Source organism: Hevea brasiliensis, chromosome 11 (assembly GCF_030052815.1).
Source record: "Hevea brasiliensis isolate MT/VB/25A 57/8 chromosome 11, ASM3005281v1, whole genome shotgun sequence".
In the NCBI taxonomy this organism is placed as follows: Eukaryota; Viridiplantae; Streptophyta; class Magnoliopsida; order Malpighiales; family Euphorbiaceae; genus Hevea; species Hevea brasiliensis.
This window is the reverse complement of record NC_079503.1, coordinates 6,587,900-6,614,156: the sequence shown is the minus strand read 5'-3', so window position 1 is coordinate 6,614,156 and position 26,257 is coordinate 6,587,900. Positions and strand designations below refer to the sequence as shown.

The 26,257-nt window shown below is 36.0% G+C and overlaps 1 non-coding gene and 1 pseudogene across 1 annotated transcript; both read right to left on the bottom strand.

The window, feature by feature from the left end:
• LOC110673054 (uncharacterized) overlaps positions 1 to 26,257 on the bottom strand; it is an 80,502-nt pseudogene that overhangs the window by 18,990 nt on the left and 35,255 nt on the right.
• On the bottom strand, positions 14,559 to 14,666 carry LOC131170741 (small nucleolar RNA R71). The gene has a single exon (XR_009141508.1). It is a non-coding gene; the product is annotated as a small nucleolar RNA R71 (small nucleolar RNA).

Here is a 26,257-nt window from a genome sequence, read left to right as displayed (position 1 = left end):
GACTGAGGAAGTACAAAAGGCAAGAAGAGAAAAAGGGAATGGTATAAGAAATTACCTAAATGTGATAATAATGAGGCATATGAACAAAGACAAGATAGCAAAGAAAGAGGCAAAAGGCGATTAGCCAAGCAAGAGCACATGCCTTTGAAAAGTTATATGAGAAACTTGGAACTAAAGAAGGGGAGAAAGATATTTATAGATTAGCAAGGAGTAGAGAAAGGAAATGTCAAGATCTCAATCAAGTTAGGTGCATTAAGGATAAAGAAGGAAAAGTGTTGGTGAAAGATGAGGACATTAAAGAAAGATGGAGAAATTATTTTAATGATCTCTTTAATAATAGTCAAAATGGAAATAGCGTGAATATAGATTATAGAACAATAGAAAAGAATGTAAATTATACTAGAAGGATTAGATCTTTAGAAGTAAAGGAAGCACTTAAGAGAATGAAAGTAGGTAAAGCCTGTGGACCCGATGAAATACCAATTGAAGTGTGGAAGTATTTGGGAGATATGGGAGTGGCATGGTTAACTAAATTATTTAATAAGATTCTAAACTCAAAGAAAATGCCTGATGAATGGAGGAAGAGTATTTTAGTACCTATTTTTAAAAATAAGGGAGACATACAGAGTTGCTCAAACTATAGGGGAATTAAACTCATGAGCCATACTATGAAGTTGTGGGAGAGAGTTGGAGCATCGACTACCTCAAGATACTTCTCGCTCTCTCACTCAATTTGGTTTCATGCCCGGTCGCACAACTATGGAAGCGATCTTTCTCATTAGAAGCTTGATGGAGAAATATAGAGATGGGAAGAAAGATCTACACATGGTTTTTATTGATTTGGAGAAGGCTTATGATAGTGTTCCAAGAGAGGTCTTATGGAATGCGTTAGAACAAAAGAGGGTATCTATTAGGTATATACAAGTATTGAAAGATATGTATGAAGGAGCAACTACTATTGTGCGCAGTAGAGGGGACACAAGAGATTTTCCGATCTCAATTGGATTACACCAAGGATCAGCCATAAGCCCTTACCTTTTTACATTAGTTTTAGATGAACTGACGAAACATATACAAGAGAGTATTCCTTGGTGCATGATGTTTGCGAATGATATTGTTCTGATAGATGAGACACTAGAAGGAGTCAATAGGAAGCTAGAACTTTGGAGAAGTACTCTAGAGTCAAAGGGTTTTAAGTTAAGTAGAACGAAGACAGAATACATGCATTGCAAGTTCAGTGAAGGCCAAACTGGTGATAGGGAAGGAGTTAGTTTGAATGGAGTGGCACTGTCCCAAAGTAATCACTTTAAATATCTAGGCTCAGTCCTTCAAGTAGATGGGGGATGTGAGGAGGATGTTAGTCATAGGATTAAAGCCGGATGGTTGAAGTGGAGACGTGCCACGGGAGTTTTATGTGATCGTAAGATTCCCAATAAATTAAAAGGAAAATTTTACCGCATGACCATACGACCAAGCTATGCTATATGGTAGTGAGTGTTGGGCACTGAAAGAGTCGTATGCATCTAAGATAAGAGTTGCAGAGATGAGAATGTTAAGGTGGATGAGTGGCCATACTAGACTAGATAAAGTCCGTAATGAAAGTATTAGAGAAAAGGTAGGAGTGGTGCCAATTGAAGATAAGTTGAGAGAAGGGAGATTGAGGTGGTTTGGTCATGTGAAGCGTAGACATACGGAGGCTCCAGTTAGACAAGTAGAGCACATTAGGCTAGAGGATAGAAAGAAAAAAAGGGGTAGACCTAAATTGACTTGGAGGAGAGTAGTACAGCATGACTTAGAAGCATTACACATTTCTGAGGATTTAACCCAAAATCGTTCAGAGTGGAAAAAGCGAATCCATATAGCCGACCCCAAATTTTTGGGATAAAGGCTTAGTTGAGTTGAGTTGAGTTGAGTATTAAGCTGATAACTTGGATAAGAACTCTCCCCCGATCTCTTAATATACTTTATTAAAATTCAGACTGAGAACTCGGGTAAGAACTCTATCCTGAACTCTTAATATATTTCGTTAAAAATTTAAGCTGAGATTCAGGTAAGAACTCTCTCTCGATCTCCCGTATTTATAAGAACAGTGTTTTATTAGAATTCTAAGCTAGGGATTAGGGTAAGGGCTCTCTCCCGATCCCTTTCATATTGGAAAGAATTACCGAAGACACCGGAAACCCTTGTGAAAGGCTTTTCTTGATCTATGGGATTTTATAAATGGATGGCGGGCGTTGAGCCGAACTCCTTGCCAATCTTTCGCACGATTGCTTTATCCGAACTCTTTGGTTTCAGACTCCATCCCTTGCTAGGGGTTTGAACTTTATCTTGATTTTCGATCCATTGTTTTATCGCCTGGGCTCGCTCAAAGACCCTATCTTATAACTTAATTTCTCATTTCGACCCCTTCAGCCTATTCTGATCCTTTCTATAACTACTCGAGTTACACTTGTTTTCCTATTGTTTTCATTTATTTGGACTAAAAACTATTGTCTCAGTACTTCTACCTGTACTCTTCAGAGTATTTACGAGTCACCGATGGCTCGAACATTCATTTTCGAGGGGAAGAAAAATGAGGTGACGATTAAAATGAACTTTACAAATGATAAAAAAAGATAAAGATAATGATTACGAGCCGAGACAACCTATTCTAAGACTCAATGTAACTAGATACTTAAAAAACTCAAGAAAACGAACTAAGAATATTCAACGCACGACAGGTTAGACGCTTACCTGTAGAAAGTTAGGATGACGGGAAGCCGACACCAGTGTCAGCAAAGCTTAGGGAGCTGAAGACTGAGACGGCTGAAAAACTTAAGCTGACCCAAGGTGATGGGGACGAAGTGGAGTGAAGTTGAGCTCGCTGGGTGATACACAGATACTAAAAATGAGAGTCACAGGGTTTAAAGCTCTTTTGAACAAGATACTCTAGAAAACTGGTTTCAGAAGTTTCTCAAAACGTTGAGAGCTTCGAATGACAAGCAATAAGGCTATGTCAAAGTTCAGAGTTTCTTCAGGATAATCACCACCCTCTTTTCTACAGTATTGCATGCAGGTATTTATAGGGAATGGGTGCCCAAAGTGGAGGGTCAGGATTACATCAAGAGGAGACAGAAGGCCCAAATTCAAAAGGACATAATCTGATATCTGGGGATTAAAGAGAATCAAAATTGAGAGTTGGGATTTCATTCAGAATTTCTATCCTTTCGCCCCTTGATCCAACGTTCAAGGGGCTTGCCTTACAAAATGGATCCAAAGGTTGGGAACAAAAAGCATCGAATCTGCTGTGTACTTTTGATCCGAAGGCTCCAAATACATCCTTACAATTATAATCAACGGTGTAGAATGAGATGTACTGGGCTACTTTCACCGTTTGGAATCTGGCAGCTAGGAGTGTGTCCTTATGAATGAGATGTGTGGCAAGGATCAAATCATGCATGCAATGCTTTAACTAACTCGAATCTAATGGTGAAGGGAGCCAATTAAAGGTCATGATCAGAAGTTATTCAACTCCCTGAGTTCTCTGATCTTATGGGTCGTCCCTCGCTTTTCCGATCTTCTCATTGTGATTGACCCATTCTAGGGTTATTATTCTGATCTCTATCTCTTGCATCAGGTCCCTTCTTACTTTCCAATCTCTCTTATTCCTGATCTTTCCTCTCCATCTGACCTATATTGGTTAAAGCAATAAATTCTTTAATTACTAATGCGTTCGCTTCGAGTTCTGTACACAGTAAATGCCAGGGCCCTATATTATGCTGAGGGATTTTCCTTTGCATACTCACAACTTTCTCCAGTGAATCTTCAATGTTTCATTCCTCAATTCTTGGCTTTTTCGACAAGAATTTTGCTCATGAAAACTACTTTAATCTTTTTTCGAATGCTTTCTTTGTTCATCTCCTGAAAATGAGCAACTCCAATGATCAGAGGTTCGTGAGGGTATCATCTGATGATGGTGAGGGAATTGAACTAATCAACCGATCAAGGTCGACACTAACTACTGCGCCGATCTCGAGTCGGCCCATTGGCATGGCTTGTAGACCAATCTCTGATAAAAGGACCTCTAATTTCAATCTTAATATCGGTGACTACCTCTTGAAGTTCACTTGGCTCCTTACCATCTCGAGGGTCCCGATTGCAGCTCGATTCTGGTCGATGACATCGACAATGACGTCGCTCAATATCATAAGAGTCATAGTTATCCCATCTGAGCTGTATATCTGCCCAGTATTTATTGCTGGCTTTCTGATCAAATACGTCTTTTGATTCAGCTATAAGACTAGGCTTTGACATAGGCCAGCATTCTGTGCTTTGGAGTAGTCTTAAGTTAGGCAGAATGTAGTGCTGATTTTGAGAGATCGGCCAAATGATGTAATCTGATCTTTTGAGATCGCCCAATTGATGTAATCTGATCTTTTGAGATCGCCCAATTGATGTAATCTGATCTTTTGAGATCGCCCAAATAATGTAATCTGATCTTTTGGAAATGAAATTAAATTTTACTTGAATGTTTTTATTTTATTTGTAATACCCTCACTGTAGCAATTACGTACATTCTACTGTTCTGGTGATTGGTGTCGGTCCGGACAGCTAGAACATCTGGAAAAATAATTAAACTAGAGTGAGGAGTCATAAATAACTCAAATATTAATAAGAAAAATTTAGGAAAAATTTTAGAAATAAAATACAACCAAGTTAAATGAGCTGGTGCCCTAGCGATGGGTAACCCAGTGGGAAGTTGCGGTTCTCGCAACTAGGAGCCCTAGACCCGGGAGAAAATTCATAAAATAATTTTTGGGACTCCAGAGAAGAGTCATTGAGGGTTTTATGGCATTAGAATGCCAAGAAAAGGTTTAGAAAAATTTTTCAATCGATACAAACAATTTTAGTCTGTTAAGCCAAATGGAGGGCATTTTGGTCATTTCGCCTTCAGAGGTGATTTTTGGCCGACTTGTCCAGTTAAGTAAATATTTATTATGACACAAAATATGAATAAATATTGCTAAAAATTAAATTAAAAATGAGTAAAAGAAAGAAGCAAGAAAGATAAACCGACAACTCGGTAAGAGCAAAATTTGGTCAATTAAATTTGAGGGTCCAATATTGACAAAAAATGATGATTATTAATTTAATGAAGCTAAATTAATTTAATTAATTGAAATTATGAAAATTAAAAATAATTATTGAAAAGTCAAATTATAATGATTATAAACTTCAAAATAATTTCAAATTTGCCATTCTATTTATTTACCATATTGCCATTAAATATTTAATTATTATATAGGTTAATTATTGAACAAAAATCTGCATTTTTTCCCTTCTTCTTCCCGTCCACTTCTTCCCTTCTTCTCTAAAATTCTCCATTAAAACCCAAAATCCAAACCTTAAAACCCTAAGTCTCAACCAAATTTTTTCTTGGAAAAATTATAGCCCACCCTAAACTAAAACCTAATTAGTAGAAAGCACTCAAGAAAACCAAAAAAAAAAAAATTGAGTTTGGGGCAAGAGGAATTTCAGCCAAGATGGACCAAGAAGGAGCTTCAAGTTTTTGATTGATTAGAAGGTTGAATTGAAGTTGAGTGAAGCTAAGGAATAAGGTTAGTGCTAGAAATTCTCTTGGAATTTAAAATTTTTGCAAGTTGATTTAGGGTTTGCTCAAATATGGAATTTTGTGTTGTGACATAAATTTGATGATGTTGAGGTTGATTATTGACTATTAGAAGTGTTATAAATGTGAATTGAAGTTTGGAAGTTGGGTGAAATTGAAAATTGGGAGTGCATCTCTTATGCAGGAAATTTGGACCTATGAGTCCAGGGTATTGTTTGACCTATAACTGAGGTCACATAATGGCACAACTTTGGTGAAGAAACCATGCCCAGAAAACCAAACCAACTTGACCAAAATTTTGCCCTAATTCGGGTGACCTGCAATCTGCCTGGGCAAAATAACCAAATAAACAGTATTTGGTCATTTAGCCATAACTCAATGTAGCAAGGTCCAATTGACCTGAAATTTTACCAGCAACAAGTTGAGATATAGAACAACAACTTTCATGAAGAAACCTGACCCAAATTATGACCATAACCTAGTCAAATTGCCAACCAAACTTGAGTTACCAAATCTGGCAGAAACAAGTTTACCCAGAATTTTGGGTTCTGCCCAATCCGGCCAGTCATGGTTTTTAGGCCATAACTTGAGCTACAAAACTCCAAATGGAGTGATTCAAAAAAAGAAATTCAACTAGGCAAAATAAGAAACAACTTTCATGTTGAACATTTTTCCAAATTCCCACTGCAAAAGTGACAAATGGAACAGTAAAAACAAAGCATGAAAACTGAAAATTCGCCCAATTAACATTAAGCTTGGAAATTGTATTGGCAACCAATACCAATAAATTTTGAATGCAAAATGTGGTATCTTGGAGAACTTAGGTTCAATAAATTTATTATGTATTAAAAATTCAATAATTTGAGTGAATAGTAATGTGAATAGTAGTACAAAGACACAAAGTATAATAACTAAATTGGTGGAGAAAATTAAGGTATGAAATTTGGAATCCATAAAACATTCATGGATTACTTGAAATAGAAATAGTAATTCACCTAAATGACTTAATGAACATTTAAGTTATGTGAGTATATAGATAAGATTTATTCCCATTACTAGTAGGTCTAATAAAACATGAGTGACACCACTTGAATATGAAATGACATTAACCTAGATGGATTGTTGAGTATAAATGGGATGAGGTTTACATTAGGATTTATGTTTCCATTATAAATAAAATAATAACACCTTGTACGAGTTATGAATCCATATAAATATTGTAATGAATAAATGAATTACATAAAAATATGAGTGGAACATTAGTTTTCTTTATAAGAGAAAGGAAGAACGTTTTGAGTACAATCGTATATGAACACCATTGTTATGAATTGTAATCAATATGAATGATGTAAGGAATGTATGAATATTATGATGAATGTATAAATTATGAAATTTACCAGGAAATAATGAAATCATAAAACATAATATATTAATATTTAATGATATTATGTGCCCTTGTATTGCCTAGACATTTGTGTCAGATTGGATAGTTTGGCATGCCAATAGGGTATTGTTTTAGCAGTACTGCGAAAGGCTTTATGCCTGTATTCATGGCTTTATGCCCGTATTCATGGCTTTATGCCAACATTCATGGCTTTTATGCCCCATTATGTGTTATCATGGCTTTTTAGCCATACTGACTGCATACGTGGTTGACGCTCAAGGCCCCATGGTATGACGGCCCGAGGCAATCATGCGGTGTCCAAAGTACAACAACCCGTTATCCAGTTTAGTCAGCCTGTCATAGGTTACTTGGGCAGTGAAATTTATGGAAATAAGTTAAGAATACTAGCAATTAAAAATATTAAAAATTAAATAAAATAAATGAGTAAGATGACCTAAAATAAATTAGAATAGTTATTTACTAGAAAGAATCGAAATGAACTGAACCGATATTAAAATTTACTTATTATGAGATAATCTGAGACAACCTAGCAAGTATAGAGAAAATGCTAAAAGATTAGCAAAGAAAATTATAACATAAATAAATATTACAAATGTGACTTATATAATAATATAAGCATAAATTTATTATTTTCAGATCATTTTTCTTTGTACATTATTACTGTACATTGGCGAAATAAAAACTTTCAAAGAAGACTAAATTAGGATAAAAAATATTAAATTTTAGAAATCGCATGTGAAGTATAAATAAATCTTAATTATTTGAATTATGTTTTATTTCTATCTTTATTTGTATATTATTTCTTTGTTATATTATTGCACCACTAAGCAGCAATGCTTAGCGCGATGGAATTATTTCCTTCGCGCAGGTACTGAAGCTAGAACCCAATGGACGTTTGACTGGGAATTTTGGGAGTTTTGATCTGCAGAAGTGTCTGAAGTATTGAAGGTTGTCACCTCCTCAGCAATGCATGTAGATAGGGCCCATATAGATTATATTTTATATTTTGTATAAAATGCTTAGATATTGTATTGTAATGTATATTATGAACACGTAATTAATAGGAATGCGATGTAAATTAATTAATTAGTTTTTTTTTCATATGTAATTAATTTATATATCATGTAAATTATGAAATTTTGTAATTATTTTATAAATTATGTAAATTAAGGAAATTTGAAAATTTTGCTTCTGTAATTTGAGAATGTTTACATATGAATTGAGTATGAATGGAAATGCATGGATGAGATTTGAAATATGAGAAAATTATGAGAATGATTGATGAGATAATTATGATTAGCATGGATAAGATTTTATTTTGGAAATATTGTTGAATTTCAAATAGGTGAATATTGAAATACGCCAAACATAATAAAATAGGGGAAACTTCGCTGGTTTCTCCGTCGAAAAATAATTGATATTAAATTAAATGAATTCAAAATTATTTAAAAAAAATAATAAAAATAAACTAAGATAAGTTAGGGTGCTTCGGCACCAATTGTAGCATGCCTTGCTCAGCTACACTGTAGTCGGGTGAGGGGTGTTACATTATTATTGCATTGGTTATTTTTTTGATCTCTAATAAATGTGCCCAATCTGATCCCTAGACGTATCGCCATTTGCTGATCCGTCAGTTCGGAACCTTGTTCAATCTAATGACCTTCGTTGATCGATCTCATTTATCCGACCTTTTTACTATGTTTCTGGAATCTTCTTTTGACGTGTCATTGAGGCGGCCCGATTCCTCTACCCGATGCATCACTTAGGACTTCATGAGCATTTAATGCTTAAGCTAGTATAAATAGGTGGGAGGTTAGCCATTTGTTCCCTTATGTCATTTTCAGACCTTCCCCTAGCGACTTTGACACTCCCTCTCATTTTCTAGAGTTTTCAGGCGTCGATTCATACTCCGATAAGGGTTTTGATCTTTTCTTGATTGGTTTCACTTTTGTTCTCTGAAAATGAGCGGTTTCGATGGTCAGAGAGCTGCTAATCCTTCTTCCGTTCATATCTCATAGACATCGGACGAAGGTGAGGTGCTCAGACTGAGCGGGCGACTCGAACCTTCTACAACCTCTGTCCTAGCCCACGGTCGGGCGACTAAATCAAAACAAGCATCTTCTTCAAGGAAAGAAAACTTACCAGTAGACGAGTTGTCGTCGGTCCTCAAGGAGACCAATCTGCAGTCTATTAGTCAAGAATACAACCTTCGGACTGACTCCTTCGAGCTTATCAGATGTCATGGCGATCTCCGAGTTGATCATTTCTTTGAAGAAAACGACATGATCATGGTATATGAAGAGCAATTGAAGGACGGGCTTCGGTTCCCTCTGAATGAATTCTTTAGAGCTGTTCTGAAGTTCCATCATGTCTGTGTAGCCCAAGGGCACCCGAACTCTTAGCGGACTCTAGTGGCTTTCAGAGGCTTATGCCGAGCTAAAAAGCTTGAGCCTACAACAAAGGTTTTCGCTGAGTTGCATAGGCTTACTAGGCGGAAGGATGACGAGTATTGGTTTTTCCAAGCCAAGCCGCACTGTGGGCTTTTCACCGACCTCCCTTCTTCGTTGAAAATTTGGAAAAATCAATTCTTCATATTGTGGAGTAAGGTCCCGAATGGCTTTGAGGGTATCCCGCACAGTTGGCAGTACCTGGTTCCTTCAGTTCCAAAGAAGATCGCCCTAAATAGAGACGAGGACGCTATGGTAAAGGAATTGAAGGATCAGGTGGCTACTCACAAGTATTCATGTTTGGATGCGGTTATGGACAAACTAAAGTGGTGGCTAATGCAAACGATCACCCATGAGGATTATGAGTTGCAGCTCTCTAACCTTGGTCTCAGGATCAGTACAACCTAAATCTTTAGTCTCCTAACTTTGGTGATCTCACTAACTTGTTTTTTGTGCAGGTATGGCGGGAGATGAAAGCACGAAGGAGAGCCGTAAGCGAAAAAGGGAGGTCACCTGGAAAGTATGAGAAATGAAAACTGCTACTGTTGCATCCCAGACATCGAGGTGAGACTCTATAGAAGTGTCGGGCTCTTTGTTCCGACCTTCAGAACAGCCAACCCCAGAGATAGAGATCGCTCCTTACCCTCCTCGACAAGATGAACCACCGCCTCTGTCGGTTTCTTCAAGTGCGGAAGGAGGGTCTTCCAAACCTACTATGAGGACCCTCTCTAGTGGTGCCCAGGTCCTCATCCACTCCCTGGAGAAGAATCACTCGGTTCGGGGAAATCCTGACTTGGCCAAGGTCTTGGGTGCCACCATTTGCTTTTCGGAAGACCGGAATAAACTGACTCCATATAGTATTGACGACCTCCTGACTCAGATGATGAGCTTGAGTGTAGAAAGCCTTGTGAATCAACATATAATTAGAGAAAAGGCCCATCTCTTGAGATAAGAAATTCTGAAGGCGGTCCAGGATACAGCTTCCGCCAAAACCCAACTTTCGTCTGCTTAGGACTACATCACCGAGATAGAAGGTCGAACGAAATCTTATGAGGATAGGATAGCTGAACTGGAGTGGGAACTTGAAGATGCTCAGGCCTACCAAATTGTCGATGTCACTTGCCTTATCGAGGAGATCAAAGTGAAAGAAAAAGAGGTCATGGCGAGAAAAGCTGGTGCTTATGTGAATGCTTATGGCAATCTTCTGGCCGAGCTCGTGAGACACTATCCTGAGGAAGACTTTTTCTGGATGATGGATCTTGTCCCTAGAGGTGAAGAGGAGAGCAAGGAGGAGCCTAAGAGAGAGAGAGAGAGGATGATAGAACTGATAATATACTCGAAAAGCAGGTTAGGGGAGACCCTCCTCTCGAATGACTTATACATTTTTATTTTGAAATGAATCAAAGTCTTTTTATGTTCAATTTCTTGATAAGATCAGAAAGAATCCAAACCCAATTGCCTGAGTACTTAATCAATTAAATGCAGTTGAACATTAAACCCGAGAGCGGTTATTAATCATAAAATATCAAACTACTCCAAGATATCGGAAAAACATTACACGTGAACATGAGATCAGACGGAGCCATGACCAAATATCGAATGAAACTTTAAAACATTAGAATTATAAAGATTTGAAAATGACTTGAACTTTTTAAGGTTGGAATCATTATTTAGGGACCGAATAAAACCTTAACTTCATTTGAGGAATATCTAGGCAACTCAAGCGAGAAACCTGATCATAACACTATTCAGATGGAATTTTGCAGTATTTGTACATAGAGAGATCAGAGAACAACAGCAGGCAAGATTGGATAGTCCGGAGATCCAACATTGATTCGAACTCATAGGATAAAGACCAAGGGATCGAAAAACAATCTAACTTGAATGTAAGATCGATTTGTTCCAGAGACAAGCCATTGGTGAGTTTAGAAAAGCTACCTGTGATCAGGTCATTGGTCGAGAATGGATAACATAATGAAGTTTCAATTTTAAAAGAACCTCGCATTTAAAGGTCAACCAAAATATGATGTCAAAAGGTTCATGATTTATGAGAAATCTAGCCCAAAAATTAAAATAGGCTAAAACTTCCTTGACAAGAATTGGACAAACCACTCGATGGATTTTGGTGTTCTTGGTGTCTATGGAAAGCTCTCGAGGTATAGATGGGTATCGGTAGCCGGATCTGCTGAAATTAGCCTGGGAAGTTGAAGAGGCGTGCGCGTGAAAGGGAGCTTTTGGCACAATTTTTCTGCTGCCTGGAGGCCAACCGACAGCGAGGGAGAGGCGGGGAAGGTTGCCGACAACACTGGGAGGGGTGGGGAGGCGGTGGCCGATGCGGAGGGATAGGGAGGAGAGAGAAATGGGAGGGAGAAGTGAGGGTGTCGGGGAGAGAGAAGGAAGAAGAAGAAAAGAAGGAAGGGAGATTCGGCCTGTTCGATTCAGGATACCCGAAATTGAATTTTTACTCTGCCTTGGGACTAAAAATGAGGCCCAAAAATTTCGAAAAAATTGTAGAAAACTCAAAAAAATTCATAGAGTCTAAATATATTTTTAGTTTTATCATGTGGTTTTTAAATTAATTTTTAAAAATCATCAAATTTTCAGATTTTCAGAAAATTGAACCCGATTTTTAAAATCCGAAAAATTTCAAAAAATTTTCTAAAATTTAAATAAAATAAAATATTAATATTTACTGTTACACTCATTTCATATAGGCATTTTAGGGTAGTTTTCCATCTATTTTGCCCTTATATTTTAGTATATTTTATATTTTTAGCTTATTTGTTAACTTTAGATACTTTATATTTGATTTTTGTAGTTTTATTATTTTTGATAGGTTTTTTTGGCAAATCGAAGATCAATGAGTGCATTAAGAAGTGATTTGAAGAAATTGGCAGTTCTTTAAGCATGGAGGAAAGTTGAAGAAATCAAGCCTTGAAAGAGCAAGTTAACCGAAGTTTGCTTGAGACTTTGCTTATGATATTGCTTAGGGTATGTCATATAAGCTTAACCTTAAGCTTGTTCAAGCTAAAAGTCAAGCACGGCTTAAATCCTACATATTCAAGCTTTTACTCCAAAACCTGCCGAGAATTACTTAAGATCCTGCTTAGGGTAAGCAGCAGTGCTTAAGGTGCAGCACAAGTTAAGCATGAGCAAAAAAGTCCATTTTACTCCAAGTCTGCCGAGATTTGCTGAGGTTCTGCTTAACCCTAAGCAGACAGTGCAACCACAAGCTAAAATTTGCTGAAAAAGCTGCTTAGGGTAAGCAATACCCTAAGCAGACTGCCCAAAACATGAATAACTCTGCTGACTTGGACATTTCTACACCTCATTTCCTACCCAAAGCAGACTGCCCAAAGCAAAAAAGTCCATTTTAGGCTCTTATTCACTTTTAGGACAACTTTTTGGGACCATATAAATTCATAATTTTCTAGTTTTTGCCACAAGAGGAAAGGGAAAGAAACAAAGAAAAGAAATAAAATTATAAATAGAGAGAGGAGGAGGACGCCATTTTTCTGAGGGAGGAGCTGCTGCAACCATCTTTGGGAGCTCCAAAAATCAGAGTTTTGGGTTCTTCTATCTGGGTTTTTTTATTTTTAGTCCTCTTATCATGTTTTTCTTTACTTTTATATCAATCTTTCTTGTAAATACCAACATGAGTGAGCAAACTCTTTGGATTTCAGAGTTAAGGAAATATGTTTGAGATTAATTTGTGGATTTGGACTGATTATTTTCATATTTTATATAAGTATGAGTTTTAATTCATTCCTTGTGTGCTTGATTTACTTGCCTAATGTTGGTACCCATTGGATATTGTGTTAATCTTTGATTGAATGACCGAAAGGTGAAAGTCATTGATAGATAATCAAGGATTGGAACTTAAAATTACCTAGATTTAGAAATAAACTAGGATTTTAAGAGGAATTAATTATTGGTTACAAAACTTAATGGGTTTTAAAGTAATCAAATAACATACGAAAGTAGGTTTAGTTATTTTAGAATACACTTTGGTTTGCTTAAAAAAGATATCAAAGGAATTTAGAATCAATCACCTTCAAACTCTATTTTTCCCTAAAAATTGGAATACCCAAAACAAATCCCAATTAACTTATGCATAAACCCCCAACTCTGGAATCACTTTTAACATAATTAGACTTTGATTTAAATTACCCATTATTAATTTAGTTTAATTGCAAACTAGATTTAAAATTTATTTATTTATTCTTTACCCATTCCAATTAGATTAATCAATTTACTTTGCTCATTTATATTTACCATTTATTCATCAATCATTAGCCCAAATAATCGCTTCATTCATAGTTTAGTACTCAAACGGCAAATCCTCGTGGGAAAGATACTTGACTCATCACTCTATTGCTTGAGATGACTCGTATACCTGCAGATATGCCCAACAAGTTTTTGGCGCCATTGCTGGGGATTTGATTTTTTTTTTAATATTGAACGATTGTTTGTTTGGTTAATTTGGGTATTTTATTTTATTTTCTTTTACCATTTTACTTTGAGAATTTATTTATATTGTTTTTCAGGTACTTTATTTTATAAGAAGGACAAAAAGTGAAGAAATCAATTTATTCTTTGATCCAAAAATAGAAAAGACAGCAAGAGCTTTAAGAGCAGAATCTAAGAGGAGAAAAGCTGAATTTAAAGCTCAACAACAATAAGAAAGAGCACAAGAGCAAGAGCAATTACAAAAAGAAATAGCCAACAACAATAACAACCATTCTGTGAAGGATCACGCTTATCCTAACATTGGGGATTTCATGCCAAATATCACAAGACCAAGAGTAGAAGCTAATAATTTTGAATTGAAGCCTGCACTCTGTCAGATGGTACAACAATCACAATTTGAGGGAAGTCTAAGTGAAAGTCCACATGTGCATCTAGCACACTTTCTTGAGATCATTGATATGTTGAAGATAAATGGAGTTTCTGATGATGCAATTTGACTCAATTTATTTCCTTTTTCTTTGAAGGACCGAGCTAGAGAGTGGTTACATTCTTTGCCATCGGGTTCTATCACAAAATGGGATGAACTTTCTCAAGCATTTTTAGCTCAATATTTTCCACCAAGCAAGACAGCTATAAGAAATGAGCTGATTTCTTTCAAACCTAGAGATGATGAGAGCTTATATGAAGCATGGGAGAGGTACAAGGATTTGCAAAGGAGATGTCCACATCATGGGATTCCTAAGTGGATGCTTGTTTAACACTTTTACAATGGATTTTCTCTAGCTATTAGACTACAATTGATGCATCTTCTGGAGGTGATCTTATGGAGAAATCTGAAGATGAAGTTTTTTCTGCTTTTGATAAAATTGTTTATAACAATTACCAGTGGAGTTGTGAGAGGAATGAGATCAAGAAACTAGCTGGTTTGTTTGAGCTTGATGCCATGAATATGATTAATGCTAAGTTTGATGCTTTGACAAGGAAAATAAACAAGCTAAGCATGAAAGTAGATTTTTCAGTTAGAGGTTCTAGTAATTCAGTAGAAGTTGGAGCTGCAAATGTCAATTGTGCAGCTGATTTTTCTGCACTTAGTCAAGATTTTTTAAGTGAGCAAGTGGATTAGATGGGGAACTACAATCAAAGACCAGGCGGTAACCCATTTTCTGTAAGTTATGATCCAGCATGGAGAAACCACCCAAATTTCTCTTAGGGAGGTAGACAAGGACAACACCAAAATTTTCAGCAACCTTCTGGGTATCAACAACATCAGAATTTTCAGAAGAATAGAGATCCTCCTCCTGGAATTCCTAAACCTCAAAATGCACCTGCTCCACCATAACCACAACAACCTCCACCACAATAAGCACAATCAGACAAGACAGCTAGATTGGAAGCCATGATTGAGACTCTATTAGTGAGCCATTAAAGTCAACAAGAAATGATTTCTCAATTAGCATCTAAAGTGGATCAAATGGCAACACACAATAAGATGTTAGATAATCAAATAGCTCAACAGGCTAGCTCTTCAAATAGTAAAGCTTTTGGGAAGCTTCCTAACCAACCTGAGAATCCAAGGGAGCAGTGCAATGCTGTTACTTTAAGAAGTGGAAAGGTAATGGGGGAAGAACACGAAATTGAAGTAAAGTTGAAAGAAAAGAAAGATGAGTGTGAGAGTGAATCCACTTCAACTAAAGCTAGTAAAGAAGCAAATGAAGAGAAAGAAGATAAAAAGAAAATTGAAGAGAAATATGTGCCTCCTGCATCGTACAAGCCACCATTGCCCTTTCCTCAGAGGTTTCAAAAAGCACAATTAGATAAGCAGTTTGGGAAATTCCTTGAAGTTTTGAAGAAGTTGTATATCAACATTCCATTCACCGATGTCATTTCTCAAATGCCTTCTTATGCTAAGTTTTTTAGGGAGATTTTATCAAATAAAAGAAGATTGGAAGATTGTGAAACTGTTGCACTTACTGAGGAGTGCAGTGCTATATTGCAGAATAAGCTCCCACGTAAACTGAAAGATCCTGGAAGTTTTTCTATACCATGTCACATTGGAGAAACAAGTATTGAGAGAGCTTTATGTGACTTGGGGGCCAGTGTTAGCTTAATATCGCTTTCCATCTGTGAGAAGTTAAAGGTTGGAGATCTAAAGCCCACAACTATTTCTTTGCAGTTAGCTGACAGATCTATAAAGTATCAAGTTGGGATTTTAGAGAATGTGCCATTAAAAGTTGGGAAGTTTTTCATTCCAGTGGATTTTATTGTACTAGAGATGGAGGAGGATGTGAGAATGCCCATCATACTTGGAAGGCCATTTTTAGCCACTGCAGGAGCTAATATAGATGTAAAGAACAGGAAATTGAAGTTGACAGTGAGGGAGGAGGAAATAGAGTTTAATTTATTCCAATATTCCAAGGAACCAGCTGTGATGAATTCTTGTTATAGGGTAGATATTATAGAGCATGATGCTAAAACTAAAGTCACTAAACTAGAGGAAAATCAAGCTATTCCAATACAATGCAATCAGCATAAAGTGCGAAAGAAAAAATCAGCTTCACCACCTCATTTGATTAACAATGAAGCTTCGAAAGTTAAGCTCAAGCCTCCATCAAAATCACTCAAAAGAGGAGATTCATCTAAAGTTTGTAAGAATATTCTTCAAGATATAGTTGGAATTCTGAACAAAGCAATATGTATTTTCACATATAATGGGAAAATTTTGAAGTATAAATTCATTTCAGCACCTGTTGTGAAGGGAGATAATATTTTCCAATTCCAACCACCATGAGCTTTGAAAAGAAAGTCAATCTTAAGACCTTAAACAAGCGTTTCTTGGGAGACAACCCAAGCGTATCCTTTTATAGTTTATTAATTTTCTATTTCATCTCATTTTAGTTTTTACACTCATTAAACTCAAAAGTGATATTTATTTATCTTTTGTAGGTCATTCATGAAGATTGGGCAAATTGAGACTTGTAGCAAAGAAAGGAAGAATTGAGAGGGAGTAAGTATAAAGCAAATTCATGCATTTATCCAGTCCCTATGAACAGTAATACTTTTAAACTTGTGCTAAATTGCTGATATTGAAATCTACTTGATAGCACATGTTTGATTTTGTGTCTTGTGTAAATTTTGTGAAATGCAACTTGAATGAGGATCAATTTTGATATTTAAGACTGATGTGAGATTATTAAAGTGCAAAAATAGTGTTTGTTAAGTTTTACCTTTTAGTGTATATATAGCTTTTGTAGTTTGTTAGAATTTGCATGTTTTTATTTGAGTTACTGTTTATGTTACTGTTCACGCTACTGTTCATGCTGCTTGAGAAGTCAATTTCTATGTCTTTTTTGCAATTTTTGAATGCTTGGAACTTGTCTCAAATGCTACTGAAAATGTGCTTTGGGTATAAGCTTAGAAATAAGACCATTTCATTAAGTTTGCAAAGGGTAATCACAATTTGTGCCTAATTTGAGCTAATTACCACATGCTTGTATTATGCTTGATAAGTTTATGAGAGATGATGAGCTTAAATTCTTCAATTTTGTGGTGTTAATGTGTATTTGGTAATTGCTGAGGGTCATGATAGCATTCCATAGCATTTGGACTATTTTTGGTAAGTAAAATCACAATTTTTCCCAAAACCTGCTGAAATTTGCTGATGATGCTGCTTACCCTAAGCTGTACCCTATGCAACTCCTGCTTAACCCTAAGCAAATTTTTGTTTAACCCTAAGCAACACCAGAATCTTTAGTTCAGCAATTGCTATGTGCTTACCCTAAGCTGTACCCTTTGCAATTCATGCTTAACCCCAAGCATTACCCCAAGTTACCAATTGTCTGTCCTAAATTTTAAAAGTCCCAAATTTTCGCCACTTTTATTCCATTCTCACTCCTAGTAAACCAGAGCACTCTCATACTCCCTCCACCATCTCTTTTGGCTATTCTTGGGAAGTTAAAGAGATTATTCTTCTTTATTAAATGGTGAGAACCAAGATTTGGTCTACCCACAAACCCAAAAAATCCAAACATTCTGTTAAATCGAAAATGGCTACTCCATCTTCACCTTCTGCTAACCCTAACCCTAGTACCAGTCCGCTGCCACCACCACAGTCACCACCGAGCACCCCACCACCACCACAATCGCCTCCACCATCTTCACCACCACTACCCCAAAAGCAAACACCCTCCCTCATTCCGTCGACAGCCCTCACTCCATAAAATGAAGCCACTATTGAGACACCCATCCTAGCCCCTGCCATAGAAAGCCCAATTGAAATACCCATTATTGAAACCCAAATTCAAGAACCGATGCCTGAACCTACGCCAACTCAAGCCAAACCTAAAACCAAAACCAAAATGACTGCGGGTAGAACCAAGAAAGCCTCTGTTGCGAAAAAAAAAGGGAACCCTCTGTTTCTTTGGACTTCGACTCTTCACCTAGGGTTTCCTCTAAACCAGTTAGTAAAGGAACCAGGTCATCATCGTCAATTTCATCACCAGTGGCTCCACTTCCTATATTTCAGTCACCCTTAGCCTCTCCCTAGCCTGCCAGTGCTCCAGCAGCACCTTTAGCATTTATCGATGACATAGAAGAGGTACTTTCTCCATTACCTTGGGCTTTTAAAGACATAGATATGAAAAATGCTTATGAGAGTTTAGCCTCTAAGCCCATTTCAGCAAACGAATATATGGATGAGCAGACTCTGTGTTTGCTTAATTAGATGCTGTCAATTGGACTGAGTTTGCTAGGATTAGGGAACCAGTGTATAAAGATTTGACTTTGGAGTTTTTGAGTTCTCTAAGGTTGAATTTCAAACCTACTATCCCTGGGCATAGAGATGTAATCTGCTTTAGATGTGCCAGCATTGATAGGGAGTTAGATATGGGTTCTATGAGTGCAATTTTTAGTTTTCATGATACTGGCTATAAGAGCATTGAGTGGCAACAAACCATCCATGATCCTGTTAAATTCTAAAAAGAAATTGCACCTTATGGAGGTTATTATAGGCATAGGACAGCAAAGGCCACTAGGATAGTGGATCCTGTGTTAAAATACCTTCATAGATTTATCTCTTACACTATCTTAGGCAGGGGACATAGTAATAGCATTGTGGGTACTGGAGATTTATTTTTCTTGTGGTGTATCAAGGAGAGAAAACCAGTTAGCACAGCCCATTTCTTAGCTACTCATTGGCACCAAACTGTCACAAGACACACCACAGGTAGCATAGTTTTTGGAGGTTATATAACTGTCATAGCCAATTCATTTGGCTTTGATGCTAGTTTGCATAAGCTACTGCTAGTGTCTGGTGAGTCCTTTTTAGACAGCACAATGTTGTTTCACATGGATCTTTGTGAGAAGAAAAGGCATACTTATGTGTTGTTACAGTAGCATGCTGATGCTAGTGGGTCTACAGCACCAAGTGCTTTTGCACCAATGTAACCTATGGCAAAGACCTCAAGCGACCATCGCCAAATAGCCAAAGCAGATATTCTATCCGTCCTAAGATCCTTAGAATCTAAAATAGCCAGCTTCACTGCCCAACCATCTGCTCCCTCACCTGACAGCACAGATATTCTTGCAACCTTGAAAAGCTTAGAAGTTAAAATTGATGTTCTGGGTCAGTAGCAGGTCACACAGCAGAAGACGCTAGAAAAGAAGCTTAAAAAGCGATTTTCATCTCTTAAAAAGAAGCAAAAGCAGTAGCAATTTCAAATGTTGGAGCTTTATAACAAATTGGCTCAATCTTTCAACAATTTATATCATTGGGACCAAGACATGCTCCAACAAATGAAGGACCTCACAGAAAACTTGGAGACTGCCTCTGAAGCTTCAAATCACAATGAAACTACTGCAGAACCTGAAGCAGACCCTAATGCAGCAACAAAGCCTTGACAGTAATAGCAGTAGCAGCAGTTTCTTTAGTTTAACAATACTTTAGGCTTTGTCCAAGATTTAGTTTTTATTTCTGTATTTGTTTCTGTGTTTGTTCCAGACTTTGGTTTCATTTTTTCATTTGTTTGTTAAACTTCAAACTTTGGTAACAGTTGTGATTTATCTTATTTTATGGTTATGCTCACACTCACACATTTTCTTTAGCTTACTCTCTCTTGCTTTACTATCGTATGTGTTTTTGCAGTTGTGAATCTAGTTATTTTCTAAATGCTCCTATTTTACACCTTGGTACAAATTATCTTTGCACCTTCTCCTTTATTTAGTTCTAATTTTATGGATATTAATGAGTGGCACAGTTTACCTTTAGCCAAATCTATTTAATTTCATCATGAGGTACTGGATCACTTGCAGTTCTTTCTATTTTTAACATGTTCCCAGTGCTTAAGATCTTGCTAAACCTTATGCAAACCTCGCTTAGCCTTATGCAACATCTTACGCAACTTTTTAAGCATTATAAATTCATACATTTGGGATACTTTTTCACATTCTTCTTTCTAAAGCTTCATTATTAATATCTTTTTGAGCTAATTTTGAAATTCTTGAGCTTATATTGATTTAATCCCCAATTGTATATATTTCATTAATTTATTAGTTCATACAATTTTGCCCATTTTTGCATTCATTTTAGATATTGAGGACAATGTTTCATTTGAGTTTGGGGGTGAGGGCAAAATTCTTGCAAAATTAAAAAATTTTCTTTAAAATTTTCTTTCACTCATTTATTGCTTTTCATTCATTCATATATAGATAATCCATACACTTATACATATACCACACACATGTCTATACTCATACACATACATTTGAATATAGTTTTCATATAGATTACACTTAGTTTTAATTTGATTTAAGCATTCATTTTAGGATCATGCATATCATAAAAATAAATTTTTACCTTATCCTTAGAGGATTGAGAATTACTTTGAAGAGCAATTAAGCTTACTTTTAGAAGGGTTTGATGGATTGAAAGTTCTAAATAGGTGCAAAGTTATTAGATTCTTGCCTTAGTTTATATCTTCTTAGCCAAGGGCCACCCAATCAATTGCGTTGACTTTGAGTGCCTAGAGAAAACTCTAGGGTGAGAAGTAGCTAATTGATATCTCACCAATCCTAGAACAATCTTTCTAAACCTGTCAAGACGAAATCATAGCATGCACTTGAGAAAGAAATGATCTAGGCATTCTTTGAATTTTAAACCCATATTTTAGCCTTAGCCAACCGCACTTTAAAATTTCCCTTTGGAACCAATTTGAGCCTACATTTATCCCTCTTATTCCTTTGGAACCCACATTAATGCCTAGCCATAAACTCAAACACTTACCTACCCTCTATAAGAATAATTCTTTGAGTGATAGATATACTTAAAAAAAATAATAAAAATAAATAAAAAATAATAAAAATAAATAAAAAAAGAAAAAGAAAAAAATATATAATAATTAGTTGGGAGAAGTGACTAAAGCAAAAATGCTAGCAAATTCAATTATGGTATGTAAAGTAATTCACCACCCAAATACACAAAGAAATGAGTTTGGGGGTGAATTGAAAGGGACAATTGTAATTCAAAGTCAATGTTATTTATGTAGTCCCTCCAAAAGCTTCAAAATTATATGCTAGCATTGGTAAATAGTTGTAAAGTTCCTTCTCCCATTTGATTATTAAAAAAAAAAGAGAAAAAAAAATTTGTGTGTCTTGATCTTTTAATAATTTGATTATTCTCATATTTTGTTACCTTTATCCTTTCCTTGTTAGCCACATTATCATCCCCTTAGCCCCATTACAACCCTTGAAAGTCCTTTTGATCTTTTGATGGTGTTTTGCTACGTTAGTGGAGATTGGAATAGGAGAATTGCCTATAGGATTGAGATATCATTAATCCATTCATTTACTTCTATCATTATTTGAGATACTTTAGTTTATGGATTACTCTATAGTCTATTTAGGCATGATTATTTTTTGTGATTGATTAGTTTGGGCTTGATGATATGGATAATTGACCCAAGGCTAAGCAGTGATAACTTTGGTAAGGATTGAATTCACCTTGAAAGTGGGTATATGGTTTGTTGATGGCAAAAAGTAAGCTTGAGAGTTTGGATAAGTAATTTTCATAAATTTAAGGTAAGGTACCTCAAATTGCATTAATTGTTTTTAATTTGCTTGAGGACAAGCAAAGGTTTGAGTTTGGGGGAATTTGTTACACTCATTTCATATAGGCATTTTAGGATAGTTTTGCATCCATTTTGCTCTTATATTTTAGTATATTTTATGTTTTTAGCTTTATTTTAACTTATTTGTTAACTTTAGATACTTTATATTTGATTTTTGTAATTTTGTTGTTTTTGATGGGTTTTTGTGCAAATCGAAGATCAATGAGTGCATTAGGAAGTGATTCGAAGAAATTTGGAGTTCTTTAAGCATGGAGGAAAGTTGAAGAAATCAAGCCTTGAAAGAGCAAGTTAGCCGAAATTTGCTTGAGACTTTACTTATGATGTTGCTTAGGGTATATCATATAAGCTTAACCTTAAGCCTGTTCAAGCTAAAAGTCAAGCACGGCTTAAATCCTACATATTCAAGCTTTTACTCCAAAACCTGCCAAGAATTACTTAAGATCCTGCTTAGGGTAAGCAGCAGTGCTTAAGGTGCAGCACAAGTCAAGCATGAGCACAAAATGTCCATTTTACTCTAAGTCTGCTGAGATTTGCTGAGGTTCTGCTTAACCCTAAGCAGACAGTGCAACCACAGGCTGAAATTTGCTGAAGAAGTTGCTTAGGGTAAGCAGTACCCTAAGCAGACTGCCCAAAACATGAATAACTCTGCTGACTTGGACATTTCTACACCTCATTTCCTACCCACTCCTTGGCTCTTATTCACTTTTAAGATAACTTTTTGGGACCATATAAATTCATCATTTTCTAGTTTTTGCCACAAGAGGAAAGGGAAAGAAACAAAGAAAAGAAAAAAAAATTATAAATAGAGAGAGGAGGAGGACGCCATTTTTCTGAGGGAGGAGCTGCTGCAACCATCTTTGGGGGCTCCAGAAATCAGAGTTTTGGGTTCTTCTACTTGAATTTTTCTATTTTTAGTCCTCTTATCATGTTTTTCTTTACTTTTCCATCAATCTTTCTTGTAAATACCAACATGAGTAAGTAAATTCTTTGGATTTCAGAGTTGGGGAAATATGTTTTAGATTAATTTATGGATTTGGACTAATTATTTTCATATTTTATATAAATATGAGTTTTGATTCCTTCCTTGTGTGCTTGATTTACTTGCCTAATGTTGGTACCCATTGAGTATTGTGTTAATCTTTGATTGAAGGATCGAAAGGTGAAAGTCATTGATAGATAATCAAGGATTGGAACTTAAAATTACCTAGATTTAGAAATAAACTAGGATTTTAAGAGGAATTAATGATTGGTTACAAAACTTAATGGGTTTTTAAGTAATCAAATAATATACGAAAGTAGGTTTAGTTATTTTAGAACACACTTTGGTTTGCTTGAAAAAGATATCAAAGGAATTTAGAATCAATCACCTTCAAACTCTATTTTGCCCTAAAAATTGGAATACCCAAAACAAATCCCAATTAATTTATGCAAAAACCCACAACTCTGGAATCACTTTTAACATAATTAGACTTTGATTTAAATTACCCGTTATTAATTTAGTTTAATTGCAAACTAGATTTAGAATTTATTTATTTGCTCTTTACCCATTCCAATTAGATTAATCAATTTACTTTGCTCATTTACATTTACCATTTATTCATCAATCATTAGCCCAAATAATCGCTTCATTCATAGTTTGGTACTCAAACGGCAAATTCTCGTGGTAACGATACTTGACTCATCACTCTATTACTTGAGACAGCCCGTATACTTGCGAATACGCCCAACATTTACCCATAAAATAATTAATTTAAAAATTAGGGGTGTTACATCACATCTTCTTTGGCATGCTTAAACTCATTTGGATAAATAAAATCAACAAAAACACTAGGAAAATTGTTAGAGAAAATTTCAATCTTCATTGGAAGATCCATGGCTTGATGCTTTTCTTTTCCTTTAATACTCTCTTTAAACTCTTCATCATCCATCATAGCAAAAGGTGTTGCAAGAGTGTCAAATTCAAATTTAAGATGATCTCTTTGTTCTACAAAATCTTTTAATGACTTGCCTTTAATCTTTTGCATAAACATTGACGTCATCATCAAGAACGTTGATTCATCTTGTTCACAATCTTCCTCTTCATCCTTTCTATTAGGTCCACAATAGATTTCACCACCATCATCATCACCATGTTTTTCAATGATGTTGATGGCTTTTCTCTTTGGACATTCATTAGACGTATGCCCTTCCTCATTACACTTATAGCATTTGATAAGAGCAGGTTTTGCATATAGATTATTGGTTTTGGGAGGATTCAAAGTTGTACCTTTATTGCTTCCACCCATTAGATTTTTATTGCTCACCTTCTCCATGCTAACAATACTTGAGCTTGATTTGCCTTGTGCAACTTCCTTTACTTTTTCAAATTCACCATGGTTGTCATCTCCACTATACTGATACTTTTGATAGGGTCATGGTAAATTCTTTCTTTTATCACCGTCTCAGCTTTTAACACTAAGTTTCTTGCCTCTTGCACTCTCATAACCATTTGGATCCCAATCTTGCCATGAATTGAATGTTTTTATCCCCTTAAATATCACGCTAATTATTGATTATCACTTTCGAATAAGTGATTTCTTGCTACCAATCTGAAAAATTTTGTAGTATACTCATTGACACTACATGTTCCTCGTGAGCAATTTTGGTAAGATTCAAAGAGGTATTGCTCATAATTAGGAGGTAGCAACCTACTCATCAACAATTGTTGATTCTCCTCCATAAAGTGATTGGATTGAACCCTTTTCGCCTTTTAGTTTCCTTTAATTGATTTCACCATATGGAAGCTCCACCCTTCAATAGATAGGTCATAAGTTTGACCTTTCATTCCTCTAAAATTTTAGCTTATTCGAAGAAATGATCTACGTCGGTTAACCAATTAAGAAAACCTTCAATATTAAGATCTCCATTAAAGGTATGGATATCTATCTTCAATTTGAGCTCATCATCCCTCCTACAGTTTTATTGGAAATTTCGACTATCTCTTCCTTGTCCTTGGCATGCAATATACCCGATGTTCATCTCCTTATCATTACTTGTATCATCCTCTATCATAGCTCTTCTTCTAGGGTTAAAGAGAATAGGATCAAGTTCAGCTCTACTGGGGTTAGCTCCACCAGCTTGAATAGGTACTTGATTCCTATTTTCACCAATATTCAATATGGTATGCCATTACTCTTGAAGCTCCAGAAATTGGCATTCCAAATTTGTTCTAAATTGTTCCATATTGTTCTAATGTTCTTCAATTGCTCTCTAAACAATTGGCGGCCACTGATCATCATCACAAGGTTGATTATTACCACTACTGTCATGACCCAACTCTAAGGGTCAAACCGGCATTAGGACTTGGGCTAGCATAAAACCCCCAAAGCCTGTAGTAAGCCTTAGCACTCTCAAACCCATGACTAAACCCAAAAATTCATGGCCAACATGTAAAACAAAACAAAATAAAATATTATAAATTAATTTGGGCTAACTCAACTCGATAATTACCAAAAATCCACTACTAGGGGAGCCTAGCTCAATCCTAATACACAGCATGTACAAACCATTTAATACCATTACATTGACCTCTAACCAACTTACTATTTACTAGTTTTATTCCTTAGCCTGACAAGACAATTCAGAATACCATTGTACACTATCTAGTCACAAATTGCTTAGGATGCATTCCTGCCTAACTCTTCTTATACTTGTCAATGGGTTAAAGGAATCTTGTCCCATTACTACCCGCTTCACCTTAGGAATAAGGAATAAATAGAGTCTGATCCAATCCTGCTACTCTAAGCTCCATATTCCGGCCCCTAACACTACCCTAACTACATCATGCTCTGAGTATCATACTATTGGGTTCTATACCTTAATCACTACTATCAATAATGTGGTCCCATTTTGGGTTCTCCATCCTTATTGTTTACCCTGGCCAAAATAATGCCTAGCCTACTTTATATCTTAACTTCGTTCTTCCTAGTTTGGGCCCTTCAAATTGTCCTTTAATTTATTTCTTTTATCTTACCTAGAACAGAACTCTAACTATTTTATTCCTAGCTCCACTCTTCTTCCTGACCTGACAAATACACTATTTAACTTTATATGTCAGTTTCTCTGCCACGTCGTTCACCTCTATGTTATTCGAACTTTATCCTCTAACCACTCCAGCTAGCATTTCCACTAGCATTTAGGTTATGCTGCATCTGTAACCACCTATCCT